The following is a 14,587-nucleotide window of genomic DNA, read 5'->3' on the forward strand; positions in this document are numbered from 1 at the left end:
CTCTGCTATAGGCATGTGTCCTGTGTAATGCTCAGCTTTTCAGCAGTGACTTCAGAATCGGGGAAACCAAGACATGTAGTACCATTTTTATAACTGTAGGTGATATTAAACCTTTTGTTGTGGAAGGGGAAGTGTCGAGTTTACTAAATACATTATGGAAAGTTTCTTTTCTATCACCACCACAATAAATGCACTCTGTTACCTGTATAGTGGTTTCAGGCAGCAATTCACATCGTTGGTTTATTTCCCCTGGGCGTGTTTGGTGCGTTTTTGAAAGTCAATTTAAAAATTGCATGGATCAATTGTAGAAAGAATACAGCGCTTTCCATTCAATTTTGTCTTACAGACTCCTCACGCAAACCAAATTACCACAGGCACAGGACTTCTTGGACATTGCTGTGGAATGGTGGAGCGCAGCTCGACAGCAAAGGTGGTGTTACACATCATGGCTTTGGTATTTGGTGCTTGGAGCAAAGACTTGCAAGACCAGGAAAAGAAAATCACCTGTAAGTAATATCTGCACTTAGTCACCCGGTACAGGCAGATAGCACTGCTTCCATTTCTGTTGTTTGCAGGCAATTGAGCAAGGCAATGAATACAGCTACACTTAGTCACAGATTTTCAGTTGCAGCTGGAACTTTGAAGGGTTGAATTTATTTTAGTTGAGGCTGGACCTCTGATTTTTTTGCTACTAAACAAAACCAGCTGAAGATGAATAAATTGGCTAAAAGTGCATTGACTTTTCTATATTCCCAAACAGAGCTGATTAAAAAGTTCAGCTCAAATTGGCAAGGATCAAGTCTGCTCAAGATGCTGAGCCCTGCAGACAGCAACTAAATGTCTGTGGCAACTGGTAAGCTTCCTCCCAGACCTAGCCTTGCCTTTGCGGCCTGACCTCTCCCTGCCGAGCAGCTGGCTTGACTTTTGGCCACAAAGGAGACCTTGTGCTTTGTGTCTGAGTCGGTGCACGGTGCCCAACGGCTCGTGTCACAGCTCTGCAGCTGCTCAGCCACATCTCACCCAAAGGTTTGAGCAGCAATTTGCTAGTCCCTGCTACCGCGGTCCGGTTCAGCAGTGGCTGAGCTTCTCCTTAGCTGTCCCCGATCTTTCTCCCCCAGCAAAACAGTTGTGAGCTTTGAATCCTTTTCAGTGTCTGAAGGGGTCCTGCTGGATTTACTGTCCCTTGATTCTGTGCCACCTGTAAGGACAAGTCCCTTGTTCAGCATTCAGAAAGAAAAGTCCTCTGAGAAGCTGGCCTCAGCTGACCCATGCCTAGACATTTTTCCCACCGTGAGGTGCTTACCTGGAAGCTGCTGCTCAGATAGTGTTTCATGCATTCCCAGCTGAGATTTGTTCCCTGCTGCCCAACATTCATGTTTTACTTGATGCCCTTCTGGAGAGGTCTTGTTGGTTTCCTTCTTGCCTCTGAACTGCACAAGCGATCGTACAAGCAGACCACAAGGGTTGGTACCGTGCAGATGCCCTCCTCTTCCTTAAGTGACTGTGCCTGTGGGTGATCTGCATTTAGGTGTAGGGATTTTTAAAAGGTTGCACATATCTGTTTTGCAGCGGCCTCAGTACTTAGTTTGGTTCTTACTCCATTCTAAAACCAAGAAGGACTTTTTGTCATCTTCTTCTAGGAAAAGGCGACTGAATATCACGCTTTCCATTTGTCAACAACTCTTCCTGTGATAGCTATTGCTGTGGAAATGCTTTTATGATTTAGTAGAGAAATAGGTTTGCAGTCCAGGGATGCCTGCTCTGCTGTTCTGCTGTTATTTTTAGAAGCCTTGCTCTTGTTTTAATTGGACTGCTTGTTCAATTTTAGAAGACAGTGTCTTACTGTGATCTGTGATATAATTTGGAATGCGAAATTGCCTCACTCAGAAAGCAATAGAAAGAATTCAGGTGCCCAGCCTACCCTGTGTGTTGCAGCGTGCTAAAATCAAGAAATTGGTTTACTGGGTTCTGCACCACGTTTATATTTTGTGCAGAGAGACCTGACTTACACCAGATCCCCAGTACGTGAAATCAAGAGTAAAGCTAAAATATCACCTGCATTTTCTAAGGAAATGCTGCTTAAATTCCTCCAGGGGTCTAGGAGAAGCTGCACACGTAGAGCCAGAGCTAATGGATTTTGCAATTAAGAAGCACTTCTGCTGACTTGTATGACTCTAAGTCTTGATCAAGGTGCATTACATCTCAGTTAATTCCCTATGGCTTTCTGAGAGACAGGTGGATAAATATGGACTCTTTAAGGATTATGACTTGGTTTCCACAACACCTTGCATGTTTGACACCATACATCCTATATATTTTAGGATATTTTTGAAATTTGCCTCTTTAGCAGATAGGATTGATTTTGAATCTCACATAAACAAAGTTTCCTTTATGTTCAGACGATGTGAAGGTTTCACCGTGTGGTCTGCCAGCAGGCTTGTGTGTTTAGTGAAAAAGGTAAGGCTGCCAATTGGACAAGAGTATGTATTTTAAAGCCATTTTGCAGAATCAAATGGTGGGAGGCCATTTAATTGCAGTGACCTTGTTAGAGAACGGACTGATTTGTGAGGAATAGAACTGTGGGTGTGCTTGATGAAGCGTAATTCAGATAGAGATGTAATCCAGGCTTAGGTGATCCTGTGGGGACCCATATGATGTGTTTTTGTCTTGTAAATGAAGCTGACATGAGGTCACTTTTTAGGGAATGCATAGCACCAGAGGACACTGTAGGTGCTAAGGGTGTGCTCCGACGTTCATACCGAGCAACTCCTCTTCAGTGATACAGTGAGGCACTACTTTATGAAACTTGCCATCAGATTGCATAAATACCCTGACAACTCATAGCGACACTGAAGCGGGCATTCCTGGAACACGCTGCAGCAGTGGAGCCAAGTAGTTAATCAGGTGTAACATGAGGCTTTGACATGATTTACTGCCTGCTGGTAGCTCATTCTGGGGCTGTATTGTCCTTCTGTATGTACTGTATAATAGTTTTAAGCTGTCCTTGGACAGGGCCCTATTGTAAACAAGCTGTCTGGCTTAACTGGGATATCCTGTAAAAATATGTTAATAAAAACTGAAATCATTGTAAAGGATCCTATTCCTACTATTTCTGCTTCTCGAGCTATTCCCACCAGTGATGTACAGCACATGCTCTTAACTCTTGCAGTGCTGGTGCTTGACTGAAGCCTGGTAGTTTTGCAGGACTTGGTTTGAAGTGGATCCATTTTCTCACACCATCTCAGCCTGCTCCTGTGCACGAGGGCTGCACAATGCAGAAACGAGCACTGAAATAAAGCTTATTTTCAAGGTGTCAATTTTATGTAGGTTGCTCCAAAATAAATGCCTCCTATTTAGTTCCGTGGAAACAGCAAGAGATAGAAAGGGCACAGTAACACTATTTGATGGAGCAAGTTCTCAGCTACAAAACACTCTTTTTTCAGCGTAGTCACCACCATTAGCTCTGCATTCCCAGCAGTGATGAACAAGAGCCTGCATGCTGGGCTTGTCAAAACCTGCAGCAGCAGGTCGCTTTTGCCACTGCTGAAGCATACCACCCACCCTTCACTGTGCTCACATTCTCTGCTGTTCTCCATAGATGTTCAGCAAGTGTCAGTGGGGGCCATTTTTTCTGCACAGAGGAATTCAGTGACACACCTTTGCTTCATACACACTTCTATGTCGGACGCCATTTTGTCAGACTGCTTGTTTTATTTCCTGTCCCTTTGTGTAGTCTCAGCTTAGCTAGGTCTGTGGAGGGACTTAAGAGGTAGTACTTCATGTGAAAGGAGCTTTGGAAGTGAGCTAACTTGAATATTAAATCAGGGCCTCCATCTCTTGGAGCTGGTGGGTCCGGATAAAACAGCAAGGCCTCACATGGGCCAAGTTTTGGAAAGCAGCAGTGATGCCTCCTTATGGTATCCGGCCTTCTGTTAATTAAATGTAATTTTGCATGTAGAGAAAGCACCAACAGTTTGATAAGTGGGAATGTGGCTTATTCCCATAGATGGCTGCAATACACAGGTTTGCGTGGTGGCTTGGGAATGGGGATTGTGTGTTGTGCAGCTGCTGGAAAACATAAAAAAGTGACCTGGGCCCCTGCGAGCAAGCCTGGGTTTAGCTGTAAATTGATACAGCAGATCTCCAGCATTTTCATCACAAATACAAATTTCAGATCTGTGCACAGCAGTTTTGCTTATACGTCCTTCTTTCAGGTATTCTGATCACTAAGATTCCACCTACTTTTAAAGATGAACTGCACAGCAGCTTATTGGCTATGGGTACAATTTAATAATTGAAGAGCTTAATCTTTAAACTTGGAATGAGAAGAATGAATGTCCCCAGTCTATTTCCAGCATAGCAGTCAATTTAAAATCTGTATTAGGAAAGAAGAAAACAAGACTGTTTCGATTTTATATTACAAAAGAAGATGTGAAAAGTCACTTTTCTTGCTTGGTTTTTAAATTTATGAAAGTATTCATCTTTGGTCTGGGAAACACTTGTCAGTGAATGCTGCAGGACTCTGTAGTGATTGTGCCACTTCAAGGTTTGGTAGAGTATGGAAAAAGTCCCGGCGGTTGTGGAGGGATGTGGAGGGAGGCTACTTTCAGCTCAAAGATAAGCTTTCAAACATATCTCTCGTGTTGCAAACACCAGTTCCCTCATCATTGCATCTTTTTATTTTTTCCTTGATCTGATCCATTCAGAGTTATTGAGTGATAAAGTAAAGGATAGATAGATGTGCTGGTTGTTTTCTAGCTGTTGGTAACAAAAGTGAAATTGCTTGATCAGGATAGCTGAGCTGGACAGCTGGGCCAAACAAGAATAAACAAGGCATACTTTTGGATGAAGCCACTAACATCTCAATTATCTCCCCATAAAGCATCCTGACTAACTGAAGCTAATCATCTCACTTCAAGACGGCAGTAGAGATGCAGCAAAAATTTTCACCTCAGCCAGCAAGTTGAGATGAAAGTCTTGTTTGTGAGAAGCAGAGGTGCGACGTTGATCTTGTGTTTGTGCTGAGGCAAATGCTACATGCAGTTCCCCTCTGCAAGGACTTCACAAAATAGCTGGTGTGTGCTTGTCCTGCTGTGAGACGGCTTTCTGATGGTGAAGAAGGCATAGCTGCGCAAACGACAGGATTTATAAGCAGAGTGGTTCAATGCTTGTGGGTGGCAGCCTGACCTGGCTCCTGTGACCCAACGGGGAGGTTCCCCCATGCTCTGCACATCTCCTGTGCACGTGTCTTTACAAACAACTGTCTCACTCCAGCGGATTGTAGCTGTTTGGAACAACTTTGGGTGAGTCCTCAAAGCATTACACTAGGTAAGAGTGAGTGATTTTGAGGGGGAAGAGAGCTAAAAGAAATTTCAGTCAACCCGAAAATGGCAGCAGTTGGCTACTAGTTGGGACTAGCTCTATGAACTGCACATATTTGCAGTCGTCTGATCACTGCTAGTTGATAAGGAGTAGCTGAAGAGATTCAGGAGGCAGAAAACCATATTCTTCTATTCATAGAAATGTTTCGCTTTTAAAAGGCAGTTTTGCTACCACTTACCTATGTCTAGAGCCACTCCCAATGGCTACAGAAGCAACAGCACAGAAAAAGCATCACTGCTTTTAAGTGAGGAGGAGGGAAGAATTTAGATTTGGTAAGTTTTCGTCTTCTTTGGCCGTTCTTCTTATTGTTGCTTTTGAAAGCTGTTAGCTTGATGGAAGCAGAAGGGATGGAAATTAATTTTAACAGTACAACTGTCTTCATAGTAACAACAGCTAAGGCAGTCACACAGCATTTCACATTCAATGAGACTCAGTGACTTGAGGGGGAAATACAGATACATTGCATTTTTTTAATAAATGAACGTCTTGCCTTCCTCCACCACGCTTCATTTTATTGCTCCTGTCTGCCTTAATTTGTACGTAGGTCGCACAACCCATTTTCAACAAGGTAAAGCTATGTTTTCTCTTTCATATAAAAAGATGATGAACCGTGGCCTTCAGAATACTGATTACTCACTCAGATGTGATAGTCATGGTAGTCATGCCTTGCAAAACATTCTGCCCTAACTTGTCTCTAAATTTTTCATTGACATAGTTCAAGTTCTTCAGTTGTTTTCCTCCTTAAGCCAATGAGACTCAGGAGGGAGGCATGGCAGAAGGTTAAAGCCTATTGTACAGTTCAGTATTTAAGCTGCATGCCTTTTGAATACAGTAAAAGCATCAGGGATTAATGAAAGCACTTTAATGGATTTCTATATTCATGAATCATAGCAGAACCATGAGATCACTAGAAATAGCCTGACTACCAGATTTTCACACTGCATCGTGGTACTTTATGATATCAAGTACAGTTTTTCTATGCATACGAGAAATTACCTGGTTGACATAAAAGAAAATGAAAGAAATCAATTGAGGACAAATGGTGGTGGTGTTATTTTTTTATTTTTTTCCATTACATTTGCGTAAGATGCATGAGAATTCTATTGAAAATGGACGAACAGAGAACTGATCCCATAAATTTGATCGTAAGACCCATCCTTTGCCTTCCAAACTAATGACTTCTATGCTTTTGGTGAAAAACGGAATCCGCTCTAGAAGATTGTTTCACAGTGTGTATGAGATACTTGCTTACTGGATTTGCATTTATTTCTAATTTAATATTAACAATAAGAGAAACAATGCTTTCCTTTAAATACGTTGCAAAATACAGGAAGATAATCTGTTTATTCAAAGTTAAAAAGACAAGCGAAATCTGCCTGTCTGCGTAACTCTCAGGAACCAGGCTGCTTAGTAAATTGAAATTTTATTGCAAAAAGCATCACTGGAAGTGTTCAGCAGAGGATGGCCTTGCCCACGAGCAGCTTTTGGTGCCTCTGGATTCTTTGGCTGCCTGAGCAAAGCTCAGCCTGCAGCTAGAACTTGGATGTGATTCAGTACAACAATTCAGAATGCCCTAGACCTGACAGGTTAATACTTGTATTCATTCTTTCAACCGACTTAACATTTAGACCTGGTCTATGGTCCACCCCTCAGATTTCTCTAAGGAAAGCTGTAGAAAGCTTCTTCTACCAGTGATATTAAGGAGTGCAGGAGCCATATTACAGATTAGAGAAAGGGGGTTTCTTGTATTCTGTGTCTTATATACATTACCTGTAACTTATCCATGTGGACCTACAGAGTGTGACTGTAAAACTGCTGAATTACCTAAATTCTGCCTTCAAATTAGCAATGCTTAAGCTTTGCAAGCCTGTGGTTCCTATAACTTCTGCCACAAGTTCATTGTAGCAGTTGGAGGATAGCACTATTTGCTAATTCAGAACACATGACTAGAAAGCTATTACTCAATATTGCTAACAAATAGAAAATTTGTAGATGAAATGTCACCATATGGATCATTGCCATCTATGAAGAAAATAGAATCAGTGCTTATGGCTTGTAGCTCACTTTTTTTCTTTTTAATTGTTAGGGAGCCTAACTTCTCCCCTTCTAATGAGACCACTTTACTTCATTCTGACATTGGCAATCTGTTTGAGTTTCATACTGCTCCTTGAAGTTCGTCTTTATGCCTAGAGAGAGTCATCAGGAGCACTTAATATAGATGGAAATCAGACGTGGAGCTCTGTCCAAGAGACAATAGCCGTGTTCAGAATGGGTTCTTAAGTCATTAAAAAAATGAGGAGAGTAACTTCAAAATAGCAGAATGAATAGATCAAGCTCTGTTAAAAACTGAACAAGTTGGGCAGAAACTTGCTTTTTCTTGTAAAATGATAATTGTTTCCTATAGAAGCCATATGGAGCTTGATGAGAATAGCTGAGAAGACCCTAATGATTTTAGACGTGAGCTCTCCTTAACCAATCATTAAATTGCTTAATGGCTTTTTTCCCCTCAACCAAGATATAGTGAAGCGCACGTAAGTAGATGATGCTATTTTTGCTTTCCTCATAGATGTAAGTTTACCTATCTGAGCAACATCATCAAAACATCTAGCAATGCTTTGGAGAAAATAGCATGCGTTTATGCAGAGCTTGGCTGATGGTTTACAGTTCTCTGTAAAATGCCATGAGACTTGCAAAAGGCACACGGCTTGCAAAAATTAAGACCTACAGAACACAAGATTTAATAGCGCTAGTCCATTTTGACTGTTCTAGAGCCTGGGGGAAAACTGACATCTAATTACTGCTATGTGTAATGTTTTCAATTTTCCTGATTTAGTTTCACAGCTAGAAATACTACTTCCACCTCTCCTGATTACTCAAGACGTTTTGATTGTTAAAATATATTGTGTGTAATTTCCTAACTTAGCCTGGCAATCCCCGGTTTGAGCATCTGTTTTAATTATACTGAAGCAAGCTATGGTTTTGCTGGGTTAAAATTTCCAAGACTGGATGCCAATAGCAATGTGTTTGGCTAATGCTTCACTCCAGGCCTGCCAAAGCAGAAATTCCCCAGGCTTTTAGTTTCTGAGGTTCTTGGGTTTTTTGGGGGGTGTCAAACATTCAAACAAGAGATGCATGATCCAGTGTTCGTTTCACTGACTTTGAGGGGCTTTCTGACTCATGTATGTGTCTGTTTCTCTCTGCAAAAACAGTGCATAGAAGTTCCATAGTGATGGAAAAAACCCACTTGCTTTAGCAGTGTGAAAGGGAGGGATCAGAGTAAGCCCAGCAGAAAGAAGTTATGGCGGTGAATGCTAAGCCTTGCAGCTAGTGCTTACAGCTGTGTGTTTTCTTATAATCTCATATTCTTGTCTTTGTAGTTCATTATACCGAGTAACTTATTTTGTTTGCTCAGGGGCTGTCTGTGTTTGGCGCCCTGTGGGACTGGAATATGTAGTACTTTCTTTTTTAGGAGGAGTACACAGAGGTAAGAGAATATCACATATTCTAGCTCTGTAAGAAGACAATATTTGACACTTGTGTTTGTTTATTTTTAAATTTAGTTTGAGGTATTTTGCTTTTGTTCCTTATCAGCAGGAGCCAACTGAAAAAATATAAGTCTAATATCAGTGTTTAGCATTAGCTATTTATTTTTTTGATTTATTGGCAAGACAAGACTACACCAGACTTCCCAAAGGATGTAGTAGTTGAGCTGCATGATCAGGCTTAAAGATGAAGGGCCCTCCACCCAATACCAGCAAAGTTCCAGTCTTACGGCGTGACTTCCAGAAAAGAAGCTGAGCACAAACTAAAGGGGGAAAAAAAGGGACAGACTCTTTAGCAGGGTCTGTGGTGATAAAAAAAGGGGGAAATGGCTTCAAGCTCAGTGAGGGTAGATTTAGGTTAGATATAAGCAAAAAGTCTTTTCTAGTGGGTATGGTGAGGCTCAGGTTGCTCAGAGATGAGGTTGATGCCCCACTAAATTTCTTAAGGGCTTCATTGCAGTGGGGGCTGAAATGGACAATGCTGCAGAAGCAGCTGCAACCCTTCCACTCCAGTTGGAACGGATGTCAGGGACTAAATGAATACCACTGGCAAGTAAGAGAGCACTTACCACTGAATTAGTTGAATCTCACTTGCAGAAGATGGGCCTTTGTTTCTGTGGGCAGCTGGGCATCTCGGCTGATACTTTGTCTTTATTGAGATGTTTTTTCTTCAAAAAATCAAAAAGATAAAACTATGGTATCATTGAAAATGTCAGTAGTACCGATGCTGAGTGTGCCAGAAAGATAGGAAAGGAGTTCACTCCGGGGGCAGGAGCGGGAAGCCCCAGCACGACATATTGAATATTTCATCAGTGATGTGTTGATTAATAAATTCATGTGAAACTATTATGCAACAGTACTTGGAGTGCATGTTGTCATTGTTTAATTATTCTGCATGGCTATTCTAATTGCATAGAAAATAGAAAACCATAGCTAACGCTAGCACGTCCATTTGTGTTTGTATTTTTCCTTTTGGCACAAAGATTCAGCATTTCTCTCTAACTTGTAGACACAGAATGTTCAAGTAAAAGCCTTTTGGAATGAGACTACGCCTTTCTATTTTGCAGGAGGGTTCCATGGCAGTTTGCTTTACTTGCTAGGTTTGCAAGGACAGCTCAAAGCTCAGCAAAGGTAGCTGAGGCAAAATTGCATCAAATCCTGAACATTTTGTTATCTAAAGTCCAGACCTCAAGTTCAGCCAATCCCTCTCAGGGTAAGTTTGTTCCTCTTGGACCAGCCGAAGCTTAGCAAATAAAATCTCGCTGTTCAAAAGCTTGAGGGCATGATAAACTGAGACACTCACCCATATCGCAGTTTGAATGTTTGAACAGGACTAAGTTGTTCATTAACAGTGATGGCAATTAAAAGAAACCTTTCCTTTCATCTGAGCCCGTTTAGTACCTCGTGTATCTCAAACTGCACTGCCAGGAAGAGAGCAGCTGCAGATTAACAGGGACTGATGTCCCAGTCTCTGCATCGTCTTTGGGACCCAAAATGGCAACAGTCACAAGTGTCTGTATGCGATAGATGGAATTCTTTGCAGCACTCATTCATTCCTCCAAGCCTGTCTCTGCTGGAATTTCTCACATGGAGAAAGTTGTTTAAACAAGAAAATGTAAATTAATGTCTTTTGTAGGAAACTTGCTGAATAAGGATCTCTTACAGGCTTATGTAGGCAGAGAGAGTTTCTGGACTCAAGCCATGTATTTTTCTCCCTACAGTCAAAAGTATTCATGATAACCTACGTAGTTTTGCTTGAAGTCTACCAGCTTTGTTTTTGCAGTAAAGAATCCAGCCTTCTGGAGTGTGGTATCTTTATAAAGTTACCAGCTCCACTTCGTGCACCAGGGCACCCTGCAAAAAGTGTCTCTTCCAGGTTCGAAGCCCCGGAATTGAATCACAGGAGCTTTTTCCTCATGTGTGCCCTTTTCAAGGGCCCGAGTCGCGTATGAGTCCTCAGCAGCTGCTTTTTCATGTTGCTTGTTGTCCTGTGTTTCAACGATTCTGCGCCGTCGCCAACACGCCACCGACTTTAACAGCACGCTTAGCAGATACTAAACCATTTAACAGAATGGTTCCCTGTAAAGTATGGACAGCAACCCTCACATCCTCACTGTGCATCCTGTTACTGCAAGGTTTTCTGTCGTCGCTCTTGCTAAGTGGCTGCTAGATTTAACAACAAGTAACTCTAACTAATCTGGACTCTTCTTATTCATTTCGCAGAAGCCTAAGAAGCAAAATACATAGGAGAGGTAGGCATCCTTTTTCTTCATCTGCTTCTCAGTATTGCTAAGATGTATGGAAAGACTGGTCCTTGTACTCCACGAAGAACAAAGGAAATGATTTTTAACTGTCTCCTGCACTGGGTGCTGTGCTGGAGGAAAGACTGCCTTTTGGTCTGTTTCCTTCAGAATCCCTCTCTCATCATATTTTAAGGCAGAAAGAGCAACTCAAAAGTTAAGCTGATGATTGAGATCTCACAGACAAATGATGCAGTGAAACAGCAGCTTTCTAGCAATTTTCCCTCTCCGAGTTGTGCGTTCCTAAAGGGAGTCATCACAGAAACAATAGGGTTCTGCATGAGCTCTTTCTAGCTGCGTTTTTGTATTAAAGCAGTAGATTGGCTTCTTTCACGAGTGTGCTTTTTCTGTGTGCAAGCTGTTGAGTAATTGAGACCAAAGTCGATGGAACGTCTTTGGTTACTTCTGAGATCATGTGCCCTCTGGATTCTTTCAATTAATATTTGTTTAGGGATTGTCTAAGCAAGTAGCCAGTCAGTTTAGCAAGGGTCAGTTAGCAACACCTCTATTTATGCACAGGATTTGTGACCTTTAGAACAGCTCTGGAGTGCTGGGTAATACCCCCAAACCAGTGAATTTCATTGTCCTGCCCTCTGCAGGTCCTTGCAGGTTGACGCAGCGCTTTGGTTTATGGCCTTTCTCCACGTTTCTTGCCACTCGCGACACAAGGATATTCCTTAATAAGTGGATATGAAATAACAAAGTGGGTGTTTGGAAGAAAGCAGACGGTGATCATCTATTGGTGAGAACGATGAAAGCAAACGATTTGGTAATACCTATTATTGGATAATACGTGGCATAGCACCACCTACGCATGGTACCGTATGTATGAAGGATTTTATTATAACGTGTTCATTTTTTTTTGTTTAAAAATGACAATTTGTGTACTACATGGGATAATGGTAACAGAGACTAGCTAAATCACACACGCTCAGTGAAAGCTGGCAGCGATCATAAAAGCTGCATTTTGGCAGACTAGTGATTAATTTGCTGACATTTAATGGAGTATGTTCTTGGATTCATCAAGGTGGTGGAACAGCCTGAGTAGCTGCACTGATGGTGAGTTAACAGGGCAGTGCACAGGAAGGTTGTGTTGCTGTGCTGTGTTTCTGTTTGGACGGAGTTAAAGGTTTGGCTGAGGCACCACTTAGATCACTGCAGCCTTGTGTCTTCCAGTAGAGCTGTCGTTGGCTCACTGTGCCAAGCTGGGGCTGGCTCCAAGGTCTTTGCTTTAACAGGGGCTGCAAATAGCATCTCTTACAAGCGCTGTGCTCACCTGCGATGGCAGCGGAAACGTACTGTAATGTGTTGTTAATTTGCTTCTTGTTGGCAAAAACACTCCTAAAGAGTTCACTGTGTTGTAATAAAGCTGGAGAATAAAAAAATTGCATTGGAGGCATAACCTCCAGTGAGTAATTAACGGCTGGGGAATGTAGGAAGAACTGATGCTGGCAGTGTCTGTCTGGCGTGTGCAGTCACATTCCTCACAGCTGCATTACCTTCCATAGGCTTTTCTTGCAATTAAGTTGGAAGAAAAAGCTGTCCTAATGTGCCCGAGTTAAACTCATCTCTTTTCTTTAGCTGGCAGGGGAAGTGGAAGGCTCTGGGACTTACAGAATGATATGGAGGGAACTTCCAGAAGTATTGCTTCTGGGTTCTGTAGCCATTTATTTTTCTGTGCTGCGCTCCTGTCTGTAATTTATGCCGCTTTCATGGTTCCTGCCATTTGCAGAAGGATGGCAGCCAGCGAAGAGCCTGACTGAATGCTCCATCTGCCTGTGCTTTTGCTTGGAGTTCAAAAGGCTTTGAAGCCACAGCTTGCATGGTCAGTTCTTGTTTAAATTCTACTCTAAGAAAAGCAGAAAGGTGAGAATATGAATACACGATTCATGGAAACATATGCAAAATAATTTCCTCACATGTAATTGTCTGCACCGGGTTCAGTATTAATATTTATTAGGTCTTTGTTAAGATTTCACAGCCTCCTGCTGAAGACCCAGGTCACTCTCCTTTACACTTCTGTCAACTTAAACTGTGCAACACCATCTTTTGTTGCTTTCATTTGTCAGCTTTCAGGTTTTCAAATCCTAGCGGAAATAGCAGACCTGTTTCACACAGCGGTAATAGTAACGGTAAAGCAGAACTCCTCATTAGAAGTCGTGGTGCAGGAAAAATCCCACATCATTTCATACGACCGCAAAGGAGTGATCGTTCCCAGTCTGCTGCAACTTATTAAGCCCCAATATGTGACATGCGGGCTTTATTATTTTAATATACTGGGTTTAATTCCGAAAGTTTACACGTACTACAGTTCAGTTCCAGCACTTCTGCTGAGTAATTGTGTTCCCCAAAATAGTCCTGGTCTAATATCTATAATTCAAGAAAATATTTTCCTTTTAACCAGAGTCCTCAATATGAGATGACCATGCAGAGCACAGAACCACATCATTGCCACATTCATGTGCATGTAGGAAGGAGAGTCCCCACAAATAGGGGTTACACGCAGTTAGAAATCTCAGTGTAGTGCAACTCTATCATTAAAACAACACATGTCGTGCCTGGGGAGCCACAAAGACGCAAGCATTATAAAATTAAAGAGTTCTGTGAAAAGGGTATGGATGGGACCAGATTATCTGCAATTATTCTGCCGCAAATATTTTCAGGCTGTGTTTCACCGTATGCCAGAGATTGCAGTGCAAATATTTCAGCGGTGATGTTTGCCTTCTAGTACTCAAAGAGACTCTTCTCCCTAGTGTTACGTGGTCTCAGACTGAAGATTTTAGCCCTGTCACTAACCTGAGGACTGATCTGATGTGAACTTTTGAATTTACGTAGCATTCTCCCAAAGTTATATGGTCTTTTCATTTGTTTCAGGAGCTGTTTGTCACAGGATGCATGTAACTATGCCTCTGAAAAGCTCTTTTTTTATTTAGCTGGAGGAAAGATTATTTTGTTGTGCTGGAAAATATGGGACCATCTTTTATTCCCTAACATCAGCAGTGCAATTCTTTGGGTGCTGGAGGAAAGGAGTATTTAGGAAGTCTGAAACCGCATGCATTGCTTCTGGTCAAACTCATCCTTAAACTCCTGAAATGTGTTCCAAATTTGCAGATTACCGGGGTAGCAGAAGGTCTCTGTAGCTCTTTTGTGTTGCTGACTTTCTCATTTCCATGTTTTTCTTTATTTTAATGGATGTAACTTACACTTGAACTGAAAAGCAGAGACATTTGGGTAGTTAGACACTGAGGAATGTGTTTTCAAAGGAAACGACTGTAGAAATGAAACTTGTAATATGTCACTATTGTAACTTGTGCGCGCTAACACAAAGATCTCAGTAGTGCTAGCGGTGGCACAGGGCAACTT

The 14,587-nt window shown here is 41.9% G+C and overlaps 1 long non-coding RNA gene across 1 annotated transcript; it reads left to right on the forward strand.

Annotated features, from left to right (window-relative positions):
* Nucleotides 1-417: 417 nt before the first annotated feature.
* LOC116216801 lies at nt 418-3,375 on the forward strand. Its single transcript, XR_004160283.1, has 3 exons — nt 418-506; nt 2,400-2,457; nt 2,702-3,375. It is a non-coding gene; the product is annotated as an uncharacterized LOC116216801 (long non-coding RNA).
* The last annotated feature ends 11,212 nt before the right edge of the window (nt 3,376-14,587 follow it).

The sequence above is a fragment of the Meleagris gallopavo genome, chromosome 7 (assembly GCF_000146605.3).
Source record: "Meleagris gallopavo isolate NT-WF06-2002-E0010 breed Aviagen turkey brand Nicholas breeding stock chromosome 7, Turkey_5.1, whole genome shotgun sequence".
Classification (NCBI taxonomy): Eukaryota; Metazoa; Chordata; class Aves; order Galliformes; family Phasianidae; genus Meleagris; species Meleagris gallopavo.